Here is a 14,728-nt window from a genome sequence, read left to right as displayed (position 1 = left end):
GGTCGGTTTGCTACAGCAGTGAACAAGGCAGTCTTCACACCAACGAACACACATTCAAGTTGGAGGGTCCAGAGACCAACACAAAACACAAACATAAGACAAAGGGCACAACTTTATGTGGAGTGTGCCAGCAGGTTAGAAAGAATTTAAAGTATTTATTTGTATATTGGTGCATCTGTTTATTTTATAAGATGAGCTGTCTTCTCTCTCCAGTGGATGAAAGAGCTGGTTCCCTCAGCACACTGTTTGCTTTTCGGAACCACCGTTGACCACCTCAAGCAGGAGCCGGTAAGGGTGAATAAACGCCCTTGCCTGGGGTAGGGCTATGGAAGGACCTTTTCCGGCTGATGCAGCCTGCCCTTCCTGAAGCCGTGTAGTCTTCAGGGACAAGGAGGCAACTTTTCAAATAGGCCACATGTCCTAGGAAGAGGAGGGTGAGACTCTGGCCCTGCCCCCTTTGATAGCCAGAATTGTTAGACGCTTTCTGATGGCTGAGGGCAATCCTAACTGAGACCTGGGTAGAAGACATACCCCAGCCCCTCAAGCGAGCTGGCCATGAGGGAAGGTGGGCTGGACACAGGGGGTCCTGGTCCCTGCTATATCAAGGATGACTCACTGTCCTGGTTTTCCTGGAACCGAGGGGTTTCCTTCAAACCCACAGCCCCGTTCGTGGCTCTTAGGGTGACCATAGAGTTTGTCACCCAAATCAAGACACTTGGAGAGTGAAATGCAAGGTTGTTAATAAATTCAACAAGGTGTATATTGGACTGGATTCAGGGAGCCTGAGAGATATGATCTCAACCACGTTAGATAACATCGTAGCAGATTCAGATTCCAAGGAGGGGCGGCCCAAGGTGTGGCTGAGACTGGAGACCCTCCCTCATTCAGGCACCTTGCTAAGGTGGTGGGTTTTGGGGACAGTGACTGTTCTGTAGATGCTAACTAAGCAGTTCAGATATAAGCTACATTGTCCAATTGCAGATGAAAATGTTATCAGTAAAAAATTCTTGAAAGAATATATCTTAATTTAAGCAATATGGGTTTTCTGCCATTTTGGAAAATGAAATTTTCTTTAAATAATCTGAGACACAGCAGTATTGAGAGTTCAGGAGGCAAAACAACCTTTTTAACATGGAGAGTGTCAAAACGCCCTCAGTGGACCCTGACAAGAGTGGAGCCCACTGGGCCATGGGTAACATGAGGTGGGGGCTGCCTTCCTGGGTGACCGGCCATGGCCTAGCCGGGATCTGTGCTGCCATCAGTGCGCTGAGGACTGGAGGTCCCACAGCTAGCCAGGCATGGAACAGGATTTGAACCCAAGTCTCTCTGCAAAGCTCACACTCTTACTTACAGGATGGCAACTCTCACCCACTTTACTAAGTAGCCATAATGCAGTGTGCAATGTTATCAAATAGTTGCAGCAGAAAGGGATGTGGAATGCAGAGGAGAAAGGCATGAGCTTTGTCAGGGGACTGGAACTGGGGGAAAGAGATAGTGGGTATCTGCAAGTCCTGTTTGTCCACATAGCTGTGCTGGCTGCTGCTTCCTGGTGTCATTTAGAAAAATTCCCAAAGAAGAACTTAGCACGTACCCGGGCCTGATACTTGAGGTCTGGAGTGCTTAAGATGTTTGGGTAAGTACTTATTTCCTTGAAACCTTGAGACCCTCAAGAGAGGGGGACTAAAAACAGTGGAGGAAGAAAAGAACAGTGGCCGAAGGAGTCGTAGGTGAAGTTTGCTGGGCCCTTGGCAATGCTAAAACCAGGTAAGAACCAGGGTATGGATTTCTGCTCCTGGGAGCACTTTTCACAGCAGTTCATCCATTGCTTACTTTTATTGGGATGTGTGTGTTGCAAAAGGTCTTCAGTGATTGATTGTGCAAACATATAACATTTCTGCAATATACTAAGTGAAGACCTTTTTACAGAGTGCTGTCAATAAGTGCCTCATGAATAGCTGTTCATAGCCTGACCTGCTTAATAATGTAAAAGAGTATAAAATTCCAGGTAACTAAAAAAAATATTTTGGATGCATTCTCAACATTGTGTCTTGCCATAGAGAAGCATAGGGCATGCCTACATTTATTCAAGACTTCTTTTATTTCCTTTGATAAATTAGCAAATTTCTTTGTTTAAATCCTATAAATTATTGAGATACATTCAAATCTATTCACACGGGCACACATTTATGCCTGCATATACATATGCATGTGTAAATTTTGCTGTTCTTTTGGTATGATATACAATAAAGCAACTAAGTCTTATAAAATCATTTTGCTAGGCAGCTTATTAAATTCTTTTATGTTTTATTTGACCGTGTTCTCTAGGTGGATCACCTACAAATCATACATTTTAAAAAATGTTCAAGGTTTACAGCTCCTATTCCTTTTTAAAATCTATTACATTGGCCGGGCGCGGTGGCTCAAGCCTGTAATCCTAGCACTTTGGGAGGCCGAGATGGGCGGTTCACGAGGTCAGGAGATCGAGACCATCCTGGCTAAGACGGTGAAACCCCGTCTCTACTAAAAAACACAAAAAACTAGCTGGGCGAGGTGGTGGGCGCCTGTAGTCCCAGCTACTGGGGAGGCTGAGGCAGGAGAATGGTGTGAACTCGGGAGGCGGAGCTTGCAGTGAGCTGAGATCCAGCCACTGCACTCCAGCCTGGGCGACAGAGCAAGACTCCGTCTCAAAAAAAAAAAAAAAAGAAAAAGAAAAATCTATTACATTTAGTTAAAACCTCTGGAATATGTTAAATATTGACAGTGATTGTGACCATTCTTGTCTTATTTCAAAATTGAATTGAGATTTCTCTAGTGTCTATCAAGGTTGCTGTTAGTTTCTCATAAATTTTCTTTATCATGCTGATGAAATTACAAAATTGCTATGAGTCTTTCCCAGGAAAGGATATTTAAAATTATCAAGTATCTGGCCAGGCACAGTGGCTCATGCCTGTAATTCGAGCACTTTGGGAGGCTGAGGCAGGAGGATCACCAGAGGTCAGGAATTCTAGACCAGCCTGGCCAACAAGGCGAAACCCTGTTCTACTAAAATTACAAAAATTAGCCATGCGTGTTGGTGCATGCCTGTAATCCCAGCTACTGGGGAGGCTAAGGCAGGAGAATCACTTGAACCCAGATAGTGGAGGTTGCAGTGAGCCAAGATCGTTTCACTGCACTCCAGCCTGGGCAATAGAGCAAGACTCCGTTTCCAAAAAAAAAAAAAAAGTCAAGTATCTTTTTGGCATTTACTGGTTGTGTTCATCATAATTGCCTTTTGTTGCCGGAGGAAACTGGGACGTTTGTTCTGCAGTAGCTTCTGCTTTCTATGTTCAGTTTGTTGCTTCCTTGTGGTCTCTTAGTGTCTTTTAACTCAGTCTTTTATTGCCTGTATTTTCTTTTTCTTTTCTTCTTTTTTTAGATGGAGTCTCGCTCTGTCACCCAGATTGGAGTGCAGTGGCGCGATCTTGGCTCACTACAACCACTGCTTCCCAGGTTCAAGTGATTCTTGTGCCTCAGCCTCCCAGTAGCTGGGATTACAGATGTGCACCACCACAACCGGCTAATTTTTGTATTTTTAGTAGAGACGGGGTTTCACCATATTGGCTAGGCTGGTCTCAGACTCCAGAGTGATCCGCCTGCCTCAGTCTCCCAAAGTGCTGGGATTACAGGTGTGAACCACCGCGCCCAGCTATTGCCTGTATTTTCTATGCACTGCCGGTTACTTCTAGAGGCTTGGCTGCATTCAGGCTCAGCTACTTAGGGAAGAGGACTTCCTAGGTGGCGCTGCTTTCTTCCTGCTGCATCTTGTCCGGAGCCCCCTCATGCCTGACTGTGCCATATTTAGCGAGATTATGGTTCATCCGAGGGCTCAGGTATTGTCAATCAGCAGCACCTTTCATTATAAGGTTCCCCATTAACCTTCCACCTCATGGTTTTAGCATCTATTAACAATTGTCTCCATCTGTTATTTTAATAGGGTTGCAAAATGGTGACGAAAAATAACTATGATTGTTTTTTCCACTCAGTAGCTGAATTTTTCTATAAAGAGAAACTCGGGTCACCTTGAATTATAAATTGTACGGGAAAGGCAGGGTAAATGCTTGGTTCTTTCTTTCCTTACCCTTTGTTAGAACAGCGAGTTAGTGCCTTGGTAACCTTAGAAAAAAAGAGGAAGGAGGGAGCTGATGCGATGCTGCAACTAGGGATGTGATGGCTTCTGCTGTTTCCTGCTTCTGTCAACAACTGGTAAGGTTAAAGAGTACTTTTGCTTAAATTGTTCAAAAAGCCTTTTGTAAGGGTCATGAAAAAATGTTGGAGAAAGGGCTCTGTTCATCTCTGAGTGGTAATCTTCATTCTATCTCACTACTTTCCCTCTTTACGCCCATTTGTTCCGCTGGTTAGAACATTTAGGACATCTGTTCTCTGGAGGGATAGGGCAATTTCATTTGTCTCAGGTTATTTTTATTGTTTGTTTTGTAATTTATTATTGATCATGTGATGTTTCAACATTTCCCCTATTTGCCAAGTAAAATTTTGTAGTTCCATGTTGGGGGATCAATGTTGCATCCTTGGGGCCAAGATCTTGGGATGCTTGTATTTCTCTGGAAATGATTCAAAGCTAAGTCTTGGGTTCTTTGTATTTATTACAAGATTTCGAGAGCCTCCAAGAAGAAGCTAAATAAACCAGAGAGGATAGACCTCTACAGAAAAACAACAAAAGATATCTCCATTGTCCTTCCCTTAAAAATAGCAATAGCTAAATAATAAAAAATAAAAATAAAAAACAAAATAGCAGTAGCTTATTTATGGGATGTGGGTGATAAGAAGGAGAAGGATGTGTGTGTGTGTGTGTGTGTGTATTTGCCTGTGAACACTGAATTAGGGAGTGACCATGAAAAAGTAATTTGGGAAAACCCCCTAGCCTCTAGCGATCTGGATTTTGTGAGTCAGGGAGTAAGCAAAAGATTAAAAGATACTTTCAAGCCAGTTCCCTGTAGGTATAAGCAGTCATGATAGATAGGATTTGCATTCACCCTATTGTGAACCACGTGGGTAGACGGTGACTGTTTCAGATGATGTGTGAGGTTCACTTCAGGGCCCATTGAATAATTTTGAAGAAGAGTTTTGACTCAAAAGAAAACTTGTCTTGGGGTCTGTCCTGCAAAAATCAGTGGGTGTTTTGGGTCAAGGCTGTTTTTGTCTTTTTCCTTGAGAAAAATCGAAAGTTGAGGCAAAAAAAAAAAAAAAAAAAAAAAAAAAAAAAAAAACCCAGCCCCAACGATGGCAGATTGGAAAGAAGATGGAATTGGGATTGTGACCACAATATGGAAGCCATACAGATGGAAGTGATTGCATGGCTTCGTCCTCATTCTACGAGTGCTGATTGAGCACCTGGTGTGGGCAAGGGCCCTGTGCAAGGATGTGATAGAGCAGGGATGAGATTTTACCTGGGCCTGGAAGTGTCTATAAGACTCTAGTAAAAAATGCAGAGGGTGAATAGGCATCACAATAGGATGTGGTAAGAGTTTCAGTGAGGACGTATTTGGGGTTCTCAGGAAACTCACTGGACAGATGCAGGTCCCAGGGAGAGTATCTTATAAGATACATTTGAGCTGAGACTTGCTGGATGGGAGAGGGATAAGAGAAGGTGAGGAAACTGCATGTGAGAACACCCTGCCCCATCAGCGCTTTGTCCTCAAATTACACAATGTAAGGTGGATGAGCAGTAAAGACTAGGGGTGAGCAGAAGAATTATAAGAAGAACTATAAGACATAACACCGGGAAAATGGCAGCGATCAATGACACAGGCCTTGCAAGTCAGTAAGACATTTGGATATTCTCTTGAGGACAGTGAGGCACTGAAGGGAGTGACGAGAGTCAGGCAGGTGTTTGAGAAGGCTACCTCTGGCTACCTTTGGCCCACGATAAGGCTCAGTAAACACTTGTGTCATTACAGGCAGTATTGCACTTTCTTCTCCCTTGCTTTCGGACATGCAGTGGTCCAGCAGAAGAGACCAGTCCTGCACCTGTGAGGCGTAATTAAATGTGCAGGGTAGGGCAGCCCCATGAGTGCCTTCTCACCTGTCAAATGTGGTCCTTCCTAGTCTTTCTGTGAATTTTACACACTAAAGCCTCAGCCACAATCCTTCACGGTGGTTTAACCAGGAGGGAACCTCCATAACCTAATAAATCAAAGGAATCAATAAAACTAAGTTTGCCATGACCTGGTGCTGCTAAAAAGCTAGCTAAACATGCACGGTTAGTTCTCAGGAAACACCAACTTGTGTACTTTTTCTGTCGGAGCATGGGAGGCAAAGAAAAAAAAAAGAGAGTATCTAGAAAGTAAGACTGAAACATACTTAGATATGGGCAGAGATAAGAAAGCTTCTTTACTTAAAGAGACAGCTGAATCTAACGTGCTTTGATTGGCAGAAAAAGAAAACGGGGAAGAAAAGGCAAAGAAACAAACTCTGATTTCGGCGGGGAGTGTAGTTTCTATTTAGAGCTAGAACAAAGGAGAAGTGCGTCCTTTCAAATTGTAGATTCTTTGGGGAAAAGAGGGACAGAACTTTATCTGAGTTTGAAATGAGTCTGGGTAGCTGCAATGGTAAAGCTGCTTCCAGAAACAGGTAAACCTGACTTCAAAAAACCCCGCTTCATGAAATATTAGTGCTTCACTTCAGTTGCTATCTGAAGAAGTTCTGGTAGAGAGAAGAGCTCAGGGGCACAGGCAGAGTCAGCTCCCCAGTGGGCTGAAAGCTCCCTGCGGCTCCTGCAGTGCTAATTAAGGGAGGGAGCAGCAGGGAGCTTGCAGTGACCAAGAGGGGGTTGAGGCTAAGAGGCCGCGATAAACAGGATGATAAACAGGATACGATAAAAGCCCTTAACCAAGACACAGATGGGAAGAAGAGTTAGAGCGAGCAGCACTCACATCTCAAGGTTAGTAACCTTCTCAGAAAAAAGATTGGATGTGTCTGAGCTCAACTTTTTAAATCAATTGTGTGCGAAAGGGTGGGGGCTGCCAGTGAAACCATGACAAGTTGATGCAGCAGGAAAAGAGCTGCCAGAAAAAGCTGGAGTAAGTTAAGTGCTCGGTGTTGTGTAAACTGTTAGTTTAATGAGGGGTGCAGTTTGTAGTAAAAGGGTGCCATTTAAGTACTTTTTGTCAGTCTGTCTCTAGAATTGTGTTTATAATAGATCTGATAGTAAAGTTCTCGAGAATAAGAAAACTGAGCTAATTTTACCAGCATCTGGTCTATCAAGCTAAATCTTCCTTCTCTCCAGCAAGACTGAAAAAGGATGAACTTAAATAATAAATGTCCATGATCCAAAGATTTATTATCCTACTCAAGGGTTGGGAAGCTTTTTTTGTAAAGGGCCAGATAGTTAATATTTACAGCTTTGTAGGCCACGTGGTGTCTGTCAGTTGTCACCTAACACCTCTTGGTTCCAGCATCGTAGCACAAAAACAGTGGTAGATGGTATGTAACCAAATGAGCATGACTGTCTCCGACCAAACTGTTTATGGAAATCAGACAGTGGGCTGCATGCAGCCCTCAGGCCATAGTTTCAGAGCCCTGTCCTAGAGGATCCCTGCTGAACCCCAGCGGGAGTCTGCGTTGACTGGAAGTGGGGTTCTACTGGTCACTCAGTAGTAGCCTCACTCCTGGGGACATGTGTACGACTTGCCAAGGTTCTAAGGGCATCATGGTCTAGAGTAGACCATGCGGCCCACATTGAAAAGATTCTCTTAATGGGATTATTTGAGGAAGGGAGCAGAAACCCAGGCTATTGTGTTCCTATGGAAATCTTACTGGAAGCAGGAGTGTCTTAACAGCTGGGGCATCCCAGCAGAAGGCAGGCAGACAAACCCTCACATCTGAGAAAGAGCGGAGGGAGCAAAGGACCTCACACTGTTATCTTCCCAGCCCCAGTCACTTGTTCTGAGTTGAGCTAGATTTTCTGTTAGCAGTCCTCTGCTTTGCAGCATGTGAATTGTTTTCCAAGCAAGTGTCGAAAGATATCAGAGCACATTCTCCATCACACACATCAGGTGTCTTTGCATCAACTGGGGAAGGTGGGGTCATTGAGTAGACACCAGGAGACTCCTCCCAATGCCCAGAAACCGAAGAGACATCTGGGGAAGCAGGACATATTGTAAGTAGCAGAAACAACGAAACTGAGGTGACAGGGAAGGTTCTGCCTGCGTGGACAGCCTACGGGAAGATGAACAGTGTGGCCGAAGAGTGTTCCCTGTCCCCACCCTGCCAGGACACCTAGGAGTCTGCATTCAGAGGCAAGCTTGTGAGATGAATTCATGCTCTTGTGGTTAGCTGAGATATTTTTAATAGTAGAGAAATCCAGTAATATTTTGATTAATGACTTCCTTGAGGACAAAGCTCTTTTATACAGATAGCTCTATTAGAAAAAAACCTCAAGCCAAAATCCCTTCATAAATCATGCAAAAAATGGCTGCTGACGCAACAAAAATAGCTCAAGTGCCATCTCTATTTGTCTTTGGTTAGATGTTGATAAATCGGGCTCATCTCTAGCAAAGTCGTAACAGCTGAACTTTGTCTTCAGCTGCAAGTCTTTCTGCCCCTTTCATTCGAATCCGTGACTTCTAGGGCCCTCGATTCCAGGGTGCAAATACACTTAAGTTTTCTTTGTCTCTTGACTAGTTGGCTTTAGATGCCTTGGGAATAAGGAGTTCCTACAAGTTATTACCAGTTAGTACCCTTTTCCAGTCCTCCTCCCACGCACCTCGTTTCTTCATCCTGAGTGAGGAAGTTCGCTTTGGGCTTGATCGTAGAAGCCACCGAGAGTGGATGATGCTATGTTTTATCTCATTTGTCTGAGGATGCAAGGCAGCACAGTGTTGCAAATGCCTGCTTGGCCCTCCACCCTTCTACCTCTCTACCTGCCCCTCTACCCCGCTTTACCCAACCCTGACCCCTCCCTCAGAAAATATATATGTTTTGGCATTTGTTGAATAAGCACATAATGATTTTTAAAAATATATCATTTATCTGGCAACCTCGACTATCATGATTCTTTGCATTATTTACTTCCAGCTGTTATCACAAAGTTGTGACACAGAGTGTGTCCATGGACTCTATGCTTAGACTATACTATGATAATGTACTGTGTTCTTAGAATGTACTTGGCATCTTTGGACCGGGGTGGTCGGAGGATCAACTGAAATAGATAAATACGTGGCCAACAGCAAGATGGGGTGGCGTCATCCATTGGTAAGACCTGGGGTGAATGTGAACTCTTGTTATTCACTAGCAATAATTTTTAAAAATTGAGGTGAAATTCATGTGACATTGTTCTCCTAAGATTTATTCAACATAACATTAAACTTTTTTTTTTTTTTTTTGAAATGGAGTCTTGCTCTGTTGACCAGGCTGGAGTGCAGTGGCACGATCTCGGCTCACTGCAACCTATGCCTCCTGGGTTCAAGCGATTCTCCTGTCTCAGCCTCCCAAGTAGCGGGGATTACAGTTGCACACCACCATGCACAGCTAATTTTTGTAGTTTTGGTAGAGATGCGGTTTCACCATGTTGGCCAGGCTGATCTTGAACTCCTGACCTAAAGTGATTCACCTGCCTTGGCCTCCCAAAGTACTGGGATTACAGGTGTGAGCCACCACACCCGGCCAAGATTAAACATTTTAAAGTGTACAGTTCGGTGGCATTTAGTACATCTACAATGTTCTGCGACTACCACTTTTATCAGATTCCAAAACATTTTCATCATTTTCAAAGAAAACCCCATACCTTAAACAGTCCCTCCCTATTCCCTCCTTCCAACAGTCCCTGGCAGTCACCAATCTGCTCTCCATCTCCATGGATTTAACTATCTGGATATTTCATATAAATGGATTCTTACAAAATGTGGCCTTTTGTTTCTGCATTGTTTGACTTAGCATAATGTTGTCAAGGCTTATTCATGTTGTAGCATGCATCAGCCCTTCATTCCTTTTCATGGCTGAGTAATATTCCATTGTATGGATTTGATCACAATTTGTTCATTCATTCGCCCATTGACAGACCTTTGGGTTGTTACCACCTTCTGGCTTTTGTGAATAATGCTGCTATAAACATTGGTCTGCAAGTATTGGTTTGAGTATATTCTTTTGAGTATATACCTAGGAGTAAAACTGCTGCATCATATAGTAATCCTGTTGAACTTTTTGAAGAATCTCTAAACTGTTTTTCACAGCAGCTGCATTATTTTACATTTCTTTACAACCTTTGTGCAGCAGTACACAAGGGTTCCAATTTCTCCACATTTTCCCTAACATACTTATTTTTCTCTTTTTGGTTATAGCCATCCTAGTGGATATAAAGTGAGTTCTCATTGTGGTTTGTATTTGTGTTTCCTTGCTGACTGATAATGTTGAGCATGTTTTGGAGAAAATGTCTATTCAAGTACTTTGTCCATTTGAAAATTGGGTTGTTTCTTTTATGTTAAAGTGTGAGAGTTCCTTCTATGTTATGGATCTTAGACCATCGTCAGATAGATTATTTGCAAATATGTGCCTGCATTCTGTAGGGTGACTTTTCACTTTCTTGAAAATGTCCTTTGATGCGCAAAAGTTTTTAATTTTGGTAAGCCCAATTTATTTTTTGTCTTTTGTTGCCCATAGGTTTGGTGTCATATCTAGGAATCCATTGCCAACTTCCAGGTCTTGAAAATTTACCCCTGTGCTTTATTCTAAGATTTCTACAGTCTAAGGTCTTATATTTAGGTCAACCCATTTTGAGTTAGTTTTTGTGTTTCATGGGAGGTGGGGATCCAGTTTCGTGCTTTGGCATGTGGCTATCCAGTTGCCCCAGGATCATCTATTGAAGAAGCTGTTCTTTCCCCATTCAGTGGGGTTGGCACCTTGTTGAATATCAATTGTTCATAGATGTATGGGCTTATTATTATTTTTATTTGTATAAATTCAAGGGGTACAAGGGCAGTTTTGTACAAGGGCAGTTTTATGTAGTGGTGAAGTCTGGACTTTTAATATAACCATCACCTGAATAATATATATTGTACGCATTAAGTAATTTCTATCCCTCACCCCTTCCTACTCTCCCATTCTTTCAAGTCTCTGATGTCCATTATTGCATACTATATGTCCATGGGTACACATTATTTTGCTCCCATTTATGAGTGAGAACATGTGGTATTTGAGTTTCTGTGTCTGAGCTGTTTCGTTTAATATAATGGCTTCCCAGTCTATCTATGTTGCTGCAAAAGACTTCCTTCTTTTTATGGCTGTGTAGTACTCCACTGTGTGTATGTACCACAGTTTCTTTATCCTTCACTGATAGACACTCAGGTTGATTCCATATCTTGGTTATTGTGAATAGTGCTGCAATAAACATACAAGGACAGGTATATTTTTGATATATTGATTTCCTTTGGGTAGACACCCTGTAGTGGGACTGCTGGATCTAATGGTAATTCTATTTTTAGTTCTTTGAGGAATCGCCAAACTATTTTCCATAGGCGTTGTACTAATTTACCTTCTCACAAACAGTGTATAAATGTTCTCTTTTCTCCGCATCCTGCCTAACGTCTGTTTTGATCATTTCAGTTTCCTTGGTCTATTTGTCTATGTATATGCCAATAGTCACACTGTTTTGATTACTGTAGCTGTGTACTACAGTTTTGAAATTGGGAAATATTAGTCTTTCAGCATTTTCTTCTTTTTCAATACCATTCTGGCTATTCAGGGCCCCTTGTAATTCTATATAATATGTTCAGACTTCAGAGTTGGTGGATTCAGTAGCTCAGTAACGCCATCTGAGCCCCATGTTCGTTCTGTCTCTCTCTACCACCCTGTTTGTCCTTCGATGTGGCTGCCGGTGGTAAACAGGACAGCATTCTTGTTCATGCATAATGAGAGGAGATAAAAATAGAAACAGGGATGGAGAGAAGAGAAACTGTTCATATTCTGTGCTGTTTTTCTGGTATGGAATGTGAATAACTTCCTTCACTCTGATGGGCCAACTTAGGCCATAGTTGGCTTCTCTGACCCCTCAAATCAATCATAGTTTTCGGGCTGGGCGTGGTAGATCATGCCTGTACTCCTAACCCACAAAGTCTCTGACTTTGTGCACCTGCTCTCCTATCCACCTGGACTACTCGTCCTCACACCTGGCCACACCCTGCATGTGGCTACAGCCTCCTGCTTCTGCAGATTCCAGAACACACTTCACTGCCCGAGAGCCTTTCCTGACCACCAACCTGACACAGCCTCTGCTGGGCTGCAGCCCCAGCCGTTCTCTCCCATGCCTGTGTGTGTTGCTTCCTTTTCATAACGTGACATGCGCTTCATAACTGTGCATTTATTTGTATGTTCGTCTGATGTCTGTCTTTCCAACTAGACCGGGGGTATGAAAAACTTTTTCTGTGAAAGAGCAGGTAGTACTTTCGACTTTGGCCATACACTCTGTTTTGAGATCACTCCAGGTGCAGTGTGTGTGTGTGTGTGTGTGTGTGTGAGAGCGAGACACAGAATGTGTGAGTGTGTGCAAATGTGTGTGAGCATGTGTAAGTGCATGCATGTGCGTGTGTGTGCGTGTGAGTATATGCATGTATGAGTGTGTTTGAGAGTATGTGTGCACATGCATGTGATTGTGTGAGATTGTGCGTCAGTGTGCATATGTGAGCATGTGTGAGGACATGTATAAGTGCATGCCTGTGAGTGCATGTGTGTGAGTGCATGCATATGTGAGTGTTTGAGTATGTGTGCACATGCATGTGATTGTGAGATTGTGAGAAAGTGTGAGTGTGCACATGTGAGTGTGACAGCATGTGTAAGTGCGTGTATGGATGTGTAAGAGTATGTGTGCACATGCATGTGATTGTGTGAGACAGTGTGCATATGTGAGTGTGATAATATGTAAGTGCATGGATGTGTGTGAGTGTGCGTGAATGTGAGAGTATGTATGTACATGCATGTGATTGAGACTGAGCGTGTGTGTGAGTGTATATGTATATGCGTGCATGCTGTGTGTGTGACTGTGGTAGAGCTTGTGTGAGTGCATGCGTGAGACTGCATGTGTGTGTGTGAGTGCGTGCATGTGTGGGAGAGAGCATGTGTGGGTTCATGCGTTTGAGTGTGTGAGTGTGTCAATGTGTGCGTGTATCGATGTGTGTGTTCGTGTGCGAAGGGACGCAGTTCTGAGGCAGAAGATATGAATGCTGGAGGGGTACTTAGGGGGACCCTGTCCTGAGGACCTCAGGAATTCTCTGGACTTGGTTTAGCCCGGGATTTGTAGTTTTATTTTTGCCTGTGCCTGTCAGGAGAAAATCTTGTCATTAGGACATAATAGATGAAATTAATTTTTCCAACTCTGATGGAAGTCTTCCATGTCCTTGCCACTCCTGTTTGTTCTGTACAGTGACCAAGATTATCTTTCCAAAACACGAAGTTGTGTGCACCCCTTCCTCCATCAGCTCCTGGGCGGCTCCATGTTCCTCTCAGGGATGTGTTGACATCACAGGCGTTACTGTGAGCCTGCTTTGCCTGGGGAATTGTGCTGGGTGCTGGAGTTACAGACATCAGCATGACGCCACGGTTTCTGATTGCCACGTTTCAGTTCCTTTATGTGTGTCACTCACGTCACCTTTCAATCCAGACTCAGTCTCACTTTCGGTCCCTTCCCCACCCGCAAGACTGTAGTCACACCATTTCCTGAAATATCCCCATTGTCACGCCTCTGTCTTTCTCCCACTTTTTCTATAAAGCCTTTTCCACAATCTATTAGAATGATTTGTCCTCTCTCTGGCTGTCATAAAACTTAGCAGATGACTTTGTGTAGAGATGATCACGTTTTGCTGTGATAAATTGCCTTTAAAATTGATATGAGCCACTATCTTATGCATAACCTGAGAGCAGAGATGTGTCCTCTTTATGATTGTATTTCCAAGGGACTAAGCAGGGGACTCAGTAAAATTTGGAGGAATTGTTGGATTGACTTATTTGCAAAACAGAGATAACAGATACCTCTTTTGACTACATCACAAAACAACTAGAGGCACAAATAATATCACAGATGTGAAAGCTTTTAGAAAATATGCCATATAAATACAAAGTAACACCATGCTTGATTATATGCACACATTACAATTTGTTCTGATTATCATTACATTGTTGATTTTCTATTCCCTGAGAAAGTTCCCACATTAGATACTCATGCTGAGTAGTGGACACTTGCTGATACATTTTGAGACTGAGTCACAAAGTTCAGGGTTGGCCTTAGATAAAATTGTCTTCAGTGGTTTCTGCTCCTACTTTTCCCAATTTTTACTCATCTCCTATTTTGACACTCTTACCAGGGTCAAATGCATTTATACAATTCCTCTTTTTATAGGGGTATACTTTTTACACTGACGTGCTAATATATTCCTAACAAGTTCTTAAGAATTAGAACTTTAGGCCGGGCTTGGTGGCTCACACCTGTAATTCCAGCACTTTGGGAGGCCAAGGCGGGCGGATCACGAGGTCAGGAGATCGAGACCATCCTGGCTAACACGGTGAAACCCCGTCTCTACTAAAAAATACAAAAAAACTAGCCGGGCGAGGTGGCGGGCGCCTGTAGTCCCAACTACTCGGGAGGCTGAGGCAGGAGAATGGCGTGAACCCGGGAGGCAGAGCTTGCAGTGAGCCGAGTTCACGCCACTGCACTCCAGCCTGGGCGGCAGAGCGAGACCCCATCTCA

At 43.3% G+C, this 14,728-nt stretch overlaps 1 protein-coding gene across 5 annotated transcripts in view; it reads left to right on the top strand.

Annotated features, from left to right (window-relative positions):
* The first annotated feature begins 1,579 nt into the window (after positions 1-1,579).
* CD226 (CD226 molecule) overlaps positions 1,580-14,728 on the top strand; it is a 97,104-nt gene continuing 83,955 nt past the window's right edge. The window contains exons 1-2 of one of the 5 annotated variants that reach the window (XM_030925726.1): positions 6,426-6,937; positions 9,155-9,249. The gene's annotated coding sequence lies outside the window, so the exon portion shown is untranslated. Of the gene's footprint in view, positions 1,765-6,425; positions 6,938-8,112; positions 8,295-9,154; positions 9,250-14,728 lie in introns of those variants that run through there. The other 4 variants (XM_030925727.1, XM_030925724.1, XM_030925728.1 and 1 more) reach the window with 4 other exon arrangements.

The sequence above is a fragment of the Rhinopithecus roxellana genome, chromosome 21 (assembly GCF_007565055.1).
Source record: "Rhinopithecus roxellana isolate Shanxi Qingling chromosome 21, ASM756505v1, whole genome shotgun sequence".
Lineage (NCBI taxonomy): Eukaryota > Metazoa > Chordata > Mammalia > Primates > Cercopithecidae > Rhinopithecus > Rhinopithecus roxellana.
This window is presented reverse-complemented; position numbering and strand designations above follow the sequence as displayed.